The 6,633-nt window shown below is 44.8% G+C and overlaps 1 pseudogene; it reads left to right on the top strand.

The window, feature by feature from the left end:
- Positions 1-362: 362 nt before the first annotated feature.
- On the top strand, positions 363-462 carry LOC142447523 (U6 spliceosomal RNA; annotated as a pseudogene).
- Positions 463-6,633: the final 6,171 nt, after the last annotated feature.

Raw genomic sequence — 6,633 nt, 5'->3', positions numbered from 1 at the left:
TGTCAACGGGAGGGCCACAGTCTGCCCCATCCCTGAACTAGAACAAACAGGGGAAAGACTGGAAACCAGCTCAGTTAGTAAGAAAAGGAAACGTAGCAGAGAGTGTGCAACTTATTTGGACTGAAGCGTCATGAGGCGCCTCCTCGCCCCAGCTTGTCAGTGGGATTGAGGAGACCGCTGCTAAATGATCTGATGAGAAAACTAGCAAAGGAACCATAGAATTTAGATTTCCTGGCTTTGCCTTCACGCTCCAGAATTTAGCTTTCTTCTTCTTTTGTCAAATCTTTGGCAGCGGGTGGGGGGAGAGGGAGACATTGCTGTCTGCAATGGGCTGTGCAGGGATTAAGAATGGGGTGCTGGGTGCTGGCTTTGGCAATGCATGTACTAAAACTGGAACGACACAGGTTAGCATGGCCCCTGCACAAGGATGACACCCAAATTCATGAAACTATCTATATACACTTTTGCTTAAAGAATGGGGTTTTTTAAAGCCCCCCAATAAAATGATTTAAAAATTTTTTAAATTGGGGTTTTGGAATCGGGACCTGAGTATGATTATTGGCACTATCACGCACTAGCTTTGTGAACCAAAAAGGTTTCTTTACCATCATAGATTTACATAGTTTTCCTTTAAAAAAATCATTTTATTGGGGGCTCGTACAATTCTTATCACTTTCCATACATCCATCCATTGGGTCAAGCGCATAGGTACATTTGTTGCCATCACCATTCTCAAAACATTTGCCTTCCACTCGAGCCCTTAATATCAGCTGCTCGTTTTGCCCCTCCCTCTCCACTCCCCCCGTACCTCATGAACCCTTCATAATTCATAAATTGTTATTATTTTGTCCTATGTTACACTGTCTGATGTCTCCCCCTGCCCTCTTCTCTGCTTGCCATCCCCCCAGGGAGGAGGCTATATGTAGATTCTTGTAATCAGTTCCTCCTTTCTATCCCACTTTCCCTCCACCCTCCAGGCATCGCCACTCTCACCACTAGTACGGGAGGAGTCATCTGTCCTGGATTCCCTGTGTTTCCAGTTGCTATCTGTACCAATGTACATCCTCTGGTCTAGCCAGATTTGTACGGTAGAATTGGGATCATGGTAGTGGGGGGTGGGGGAGGGAAGGAAGTATTTAAGAACTAGAGGAAAGTTATGTTTCTTGGTTGCTACCCTGCACCCTGACTTGCTCATCTCCTCCCCACAACCCATCAGTAAGGGGTGTCTGGTTGGCTGCCGATGGGCTTTGAGTCTCCATTGTGCACTCACACACTTACAATGATATGATTTTTTGTTCCTTGATACCTGATACCTGGTCCCTTCGACAGCTCGTGGTCACACAGGCTGGTGTGCTTCTTCCATGTGGGCTTTGTTGCTTCTGAACTAGATGGCCGATTACATAGTTCTCTTAAGAAAATAATAATATCTATTGTTGTAGCTTTTGCATTACTATATCTCATTGAGGGCCTTCCTCTCTTCCAATGTCCCTCTGCTTCCCCAAGAATTAAGTCCTTTTCCAGGGGAGTCTCTCCTGAGGGTGTGTCCGAAGTCCCTGAGATGAAATCTTACCATCCTTGCCCGAAAGGAGCATTCTGACTCTACTTCTTCCAAGAGAGATGTTTATTCTTTGAGCAGTCCTTTCAATATTCCTTCACACGTACCATAGTTGACATGCATCGATCATAGAATTACAGTAATAATTAATGGAGGTAATGAATGAAAGAACTAAGAACAGTGTCTAGAACATATTAAGCCTTCGATGGTAGATACAATTAATCATCTCAAAAATGCCACAGTAATGAACATTTATTACATATCTGTAGCATTCTTATCTTGAGTAGAGCACCCTGGAAATTTATTGGGCATTCCTAGAAGTACATGCATATATTCTCCATGGCTGATAAATGGTAATTTTAGGATGGCTTAAGAGGAAATTATTCAACTGCTAATGGCAGAATCAGCCTAGTGCTGAGAAAGATAAGTACATCATGAAAATGCTCATTTATTCATTCATCAGGCATTTATTGAAAATCTAAGATGTGTCATATCCTGTGCAAAGGGAAGAAAAACTTGAATAATAGAAATTAGGTTCTGCCATTAAGGACTTGAGCAGGGGATATTGTCACTTCAACAAGTCAGTGAATTCATCAAATTCTTCAACACCAGTACAGTGGGAACGCAAGTGAGCCGGTCACTGGGTATGTGGGAATGTGTTAGTCAAGTTTCTCTAAGTAACAAGGAAGAGGGATTGTTGCCATGTCTTTCCAAGGTCAGCAAGTTGTTACTGGTTGGTCTGAACCAGGGAGGAGCTCTACAGCAGAGGGTGGGTATGCCAGGGGCACATAGTAAAGCGGAATGTGCATGAACTTGAACTCATTTCCAGAGTAGAGTGGAAAGGTGGTCATCAGGAGGACCCAAAGTTATGTCCATAAATATGAGGGCATGATCAAGTTCAAGACAAGGTCGAGGCCTCTCTGGGAATCAGCAGTGTCAGAGGACGGCGGCGCAGTGAATTACTTACTGTGGGTCTTTTAGCAATCATCTCTGTGACTCCTACATAATGATTGAGTGGGACTAATCATTAAGGTGTTTGTGGCCCACCAAGGGGATTAGACTTGCTGCTAATGAAACTACGGTATATGGAATCTGTGGTCATTAAGGTTAAGCAGCAGCTTGATCGGACCATGATTTTCAGTGGTCTGGTAGTTATAGAGTGATCTAATTTGCTGGTTAAAAATAAAGGAGTCTTTATAAATTATCAAGGGTTCATGAGGGAGGAGGGAGCGGAGAGGGAAGGGAAAAATGAGGAACTGACACCAAGGGCTCAAGTAGAAAGCTAGTGTTTTGAGAATGATGAGGGCAACAAATGTACAAATGTGCTTGACACAATGAATGTAGGTATGGATTGTGGTAAGAGTTGTACGAGCCCCCAATAAAAGGATTTTTAAAAATAAATAAATGATAAAGGAGTTGGCCTCCATTTCATGGTTTTGATGTAATTTCCCTCCATTTTGTGATAGGTCGTCAATCATAGCTTCGATACCGACGGCTGGAGTCCCATTTAGTAAAGAGTTGTACATGATGTTAAGGAGGCTGGAATAGAGTAAGTTGGGTCTGAGTCATCCACGAAGGGTTCCTAGAGGGAGTGGTCAGTATTTCCATCCATGATCTCCATTAATCATTCATGAGAGCCTAGGAAGTAGGTACTATTGTTAACTTGAGGAAACTATGTAAATCTACGCTGGTAAACAAACCTCTTTCCCCAGCCACCACATCCCACCCTTCTTCACGTCACATCCTTGGACCCCCCTCCTCCGTGCTCAAGGAAGGGCAGGTTCCTAGAGACTACAGTCTGCATCTAATATCTCTGAGTGCCCTGCCAAGTTGGAGACGTGCCACCTAATTTTCCAGCTCCTCAGTCTTGCCGTGTTCACGCCGACAAGATAGGTTTCCATAGCTCCCCTGCTTAGCTTTTAAAGCACGCTTAAGAAGATCCTGTTTCCATTGGGCCATATTCATGAAGTGAAATACCTGACTTGCTTGTATTGTGTGCAATGTACCCTACGGAATTTGTCTGTATTGGGGGTTAGATTAAAAAAGAGAGAGAGAGAGAGAGAGATATCATTCCGTTAAGGGGTTAATGAAACCTTCCAGGAGAAGGTGATCTAACTGAGACGATTCTTGGCTGTGTGTGGCCCTTCCCAGAAGAGAAAGATGCTTGCTGTCCCAGCCACGGAATTAACGGCCAGATTTAAATCCTAAAAGCGTATCCAAGACTGACATTTATCACCAGGCGCATTCCCACTGAGTGGCCCACTTGGCAAATCACCCACATCGTAGGCCTTGCTTTCCTATTTGTGCTATTAATTTGCCTGCCTTGGATCAATGACGATTAAAGTGTGATGAGAATTCTGGCCAGATCAAGGATGATTTATCAATCTCTACAGGGAGGCAGCAGACCTTCTGTAACTTTAGCGAGGCTCACAGCTGGGGAGAGGTAATTAAACCCAGGTAGGAAGCTCAGAAGTCTTTGAAAGCTCCCCATAAGGTGACTTTTTGCCTCAGGATTTGAGGCTGGATTCAAAGGCCACCCTCTGCAAAGCCATGGAGTATGCACACTAGCCACGTTTAAAATAATACAGCGAATAAAACCCTCAGACAGCTTTCTTATCCTTAATTCAAAGAACGCCTGTCTCTCTTCACATCCCCTCATTACTTTTGCCTCCAGACAAATATGGCCTCTGTCCACATGCCAGATCCTCACCTACACGCTGGACCCACATGAATAGAAGCACACAGGTGGAATGGTAATTGCTGCCGGAGAGAGCTCAGCCTTCCTGGCTCGGAGGAAGCCAGCTTCCTGGAATCCAGGCAGGGAGAGTGCAGAGCTCCTCTGGATTTCAGATACTGAACTGGGCAGGAAGAATCGTGTTCATACATGAAAGATAGTCTTAACGTTTTATGATCTCAATAGTCTCCCCTTAGTGGGATGGTTGAGGAGGGAGCGAGGAAAACAAATCTCTTTAAGACAGGTGACAGCAAGCCATGAATGGATGTGTGGGTCAGAGGGCAGAGCGGTGGCCTATCCAGATGGTTGCATGGGAATCCAAACTAAAGAGGAGGCTTTAAGTCAATGTCATAAGCAGGTATGTGGTACACCATTATGGGCAAATGTCGAGATACACAGGACAAGACACAGACTACTCAGGCCCATGTAAAGGGATGCATTCTGGGGTAGGTTCCTCCTTTGACTCCCTGGGCTCATGCTCTGGTTTATTTTGTGTCCAAAGTGAAAGTCGCATTTCCTAACTATTCTTCCGGGCAGCCCCCATCATTCTGAACCAAGCCCTGTGAATCTCAATGGCCTTAAGAGTTCATTCTGGAGAAAGCACTATGGGGCTTTCTACGCCCACAAAGAGTCACAGTCTCGGAAACTCACGGGGGCAGTTCTAACTGTCCTATAGGGTCGCCTTGAGTTGGCATCAACTTGACGGCAGTGAGTTCATTGTTTTGGTTTTGAGAGCCCCATTTATCTTTTCGCTCTTGGTTCCCTGGGGCTTCGCCCTGGGGTTGGGGAGAGGGTGGCCAAGTGGAAGTACATGGAAGGGACGTGTTGGAACGCAGGCCTCTGGGGCAGATGACTTCGGTAAGTACACGCGGTCCTCAGTCGTGGGTGGTAGTGATGGGAGTGGAGTTAGGTGGAAGGTTTTCTATGCAAATTGGCCCCCAGGGAGAAAGATGAGGCTTTCTGCTCTCATCAAGATTTATAGCCTCAGAAAGCCAAAGGGACAATTCTACTCTGTCCTAGAGAGTTACTACGGATTGGAATCAACTCCATGGCAGTGAGTTAGTAAGATGCATGTTGGTAGTAGGTCTTTTTTAGGCATCTTAAGTACCTCATCGCAGTAAAGAACAAACTCAAACTCATCATTATCGAGTGGACGCTGACTCAGTGACCTTATAGGACAAGGGTAGAACTGCCCTTATGAGTGTCTGAGAGTGTAACTGATAGGAAGAGAAAGCCTTGCTAGTCTCCTGAGGGCTGTCTGGTGGTTTGGAACTGATGACCTTGAAGTTAGCAGCTCAAGTGGTTACCACTACACACACTGGTCCCTAATGGTTGGGGATTGCTGTGAGTTGTATCCAAATGCCATGGAAGGCATACTAACCTGTGATTCAGGAGTGCTGACGGAACTCCGAATCCAGATTTTGTGATGTTATCAGGTAGATGGTCTGTGGATGGAAGGAAGTGGGAAGACAATTGAAATCGAGACTATGAGAGGCAGAGGTTGTAGGGTTGTCCTCTCCACAGAGAGAGATGATTTTAGTTGGGACATGGTAAAAAAGAGATATTTAAAAATTTTTTAATTTTTTATTTTTAGGATTTCTACAAGTAAGAGAGTGTCCTGGTATTGGGGAAAAGGCAATTTGATATTGAAGTTCATTGTCAGAAAGTCCTGGTTTGCATTTAGAGTTCATAAAGGTTCAATGGCATCCTTATATCACTTTGGTCTATTTCTAACTTTCAAAGGCTTTGCTGATTGCTTGATGCGTTGAAGGAAGTCGTTCTTGGGTGCGTGTCTTTTTGGCTATGACACAGAGGAGGTCATTCTAGGAGACCAGGGATTTTTGAAAGCCTTGATCATGGGTCTCCTTTTCTCTAAACTCTAGTCACCTGCTGCGTCATCCTTGAGAGCTGGAAACGATGACTGGATACACCCAGAATTCTCATGCCAGCAATGTGGTGGTCTCCAATGATCCTGTGTTTTTGATGGACTTTTCTGCCTAGTCTATTCAGTTGCTAGAAATCTGTCCATGGGAGAGGAAAATTACCAGAGGCTAAATGCTTCCCTTGGAGGGTATCCAGGGACTAGGTCAGGTAGATCCCACTGGGGTAGAGGTGGGGAACATCTTCATAGGCTTGAAAGCTACCCCACAACCACCTTCTTATCCTCCTCCTCCTCCTCCTTTTTCTTCTTCTTCTTCTTCTTCTTTAAAGTGGTTGGAGTAGAGAAGTGGAGGGACAATGGTTGAAATTTACCACTGAACCTCAGAATCTATTAGCCATCCTGAAAAGCCTCCTTTTTAAAAACTACCAGAACTCTGATATGATTCCTGGGACAGAGTTGGGC

Source organism: Tenrec ecaudatus, chromosome 4, assembly GCF_050624435.1.
Source record: "Tenrec ecaudatus isolate mTenEca1 chromosome 4, mTenEca1.hap1, whole genome shotgun sequence".
Classification (NCBI taxonomy): domain Eukaryota; kingdom Metazoa; phylum Chordata; class Mammalia; order Afrosoricida; family Tenrecidae; genus Tenrec; species Tenrec ecaudatus.
This window is presented reverse-complemented; position numbering and strand designations above follow the sequence as displayed.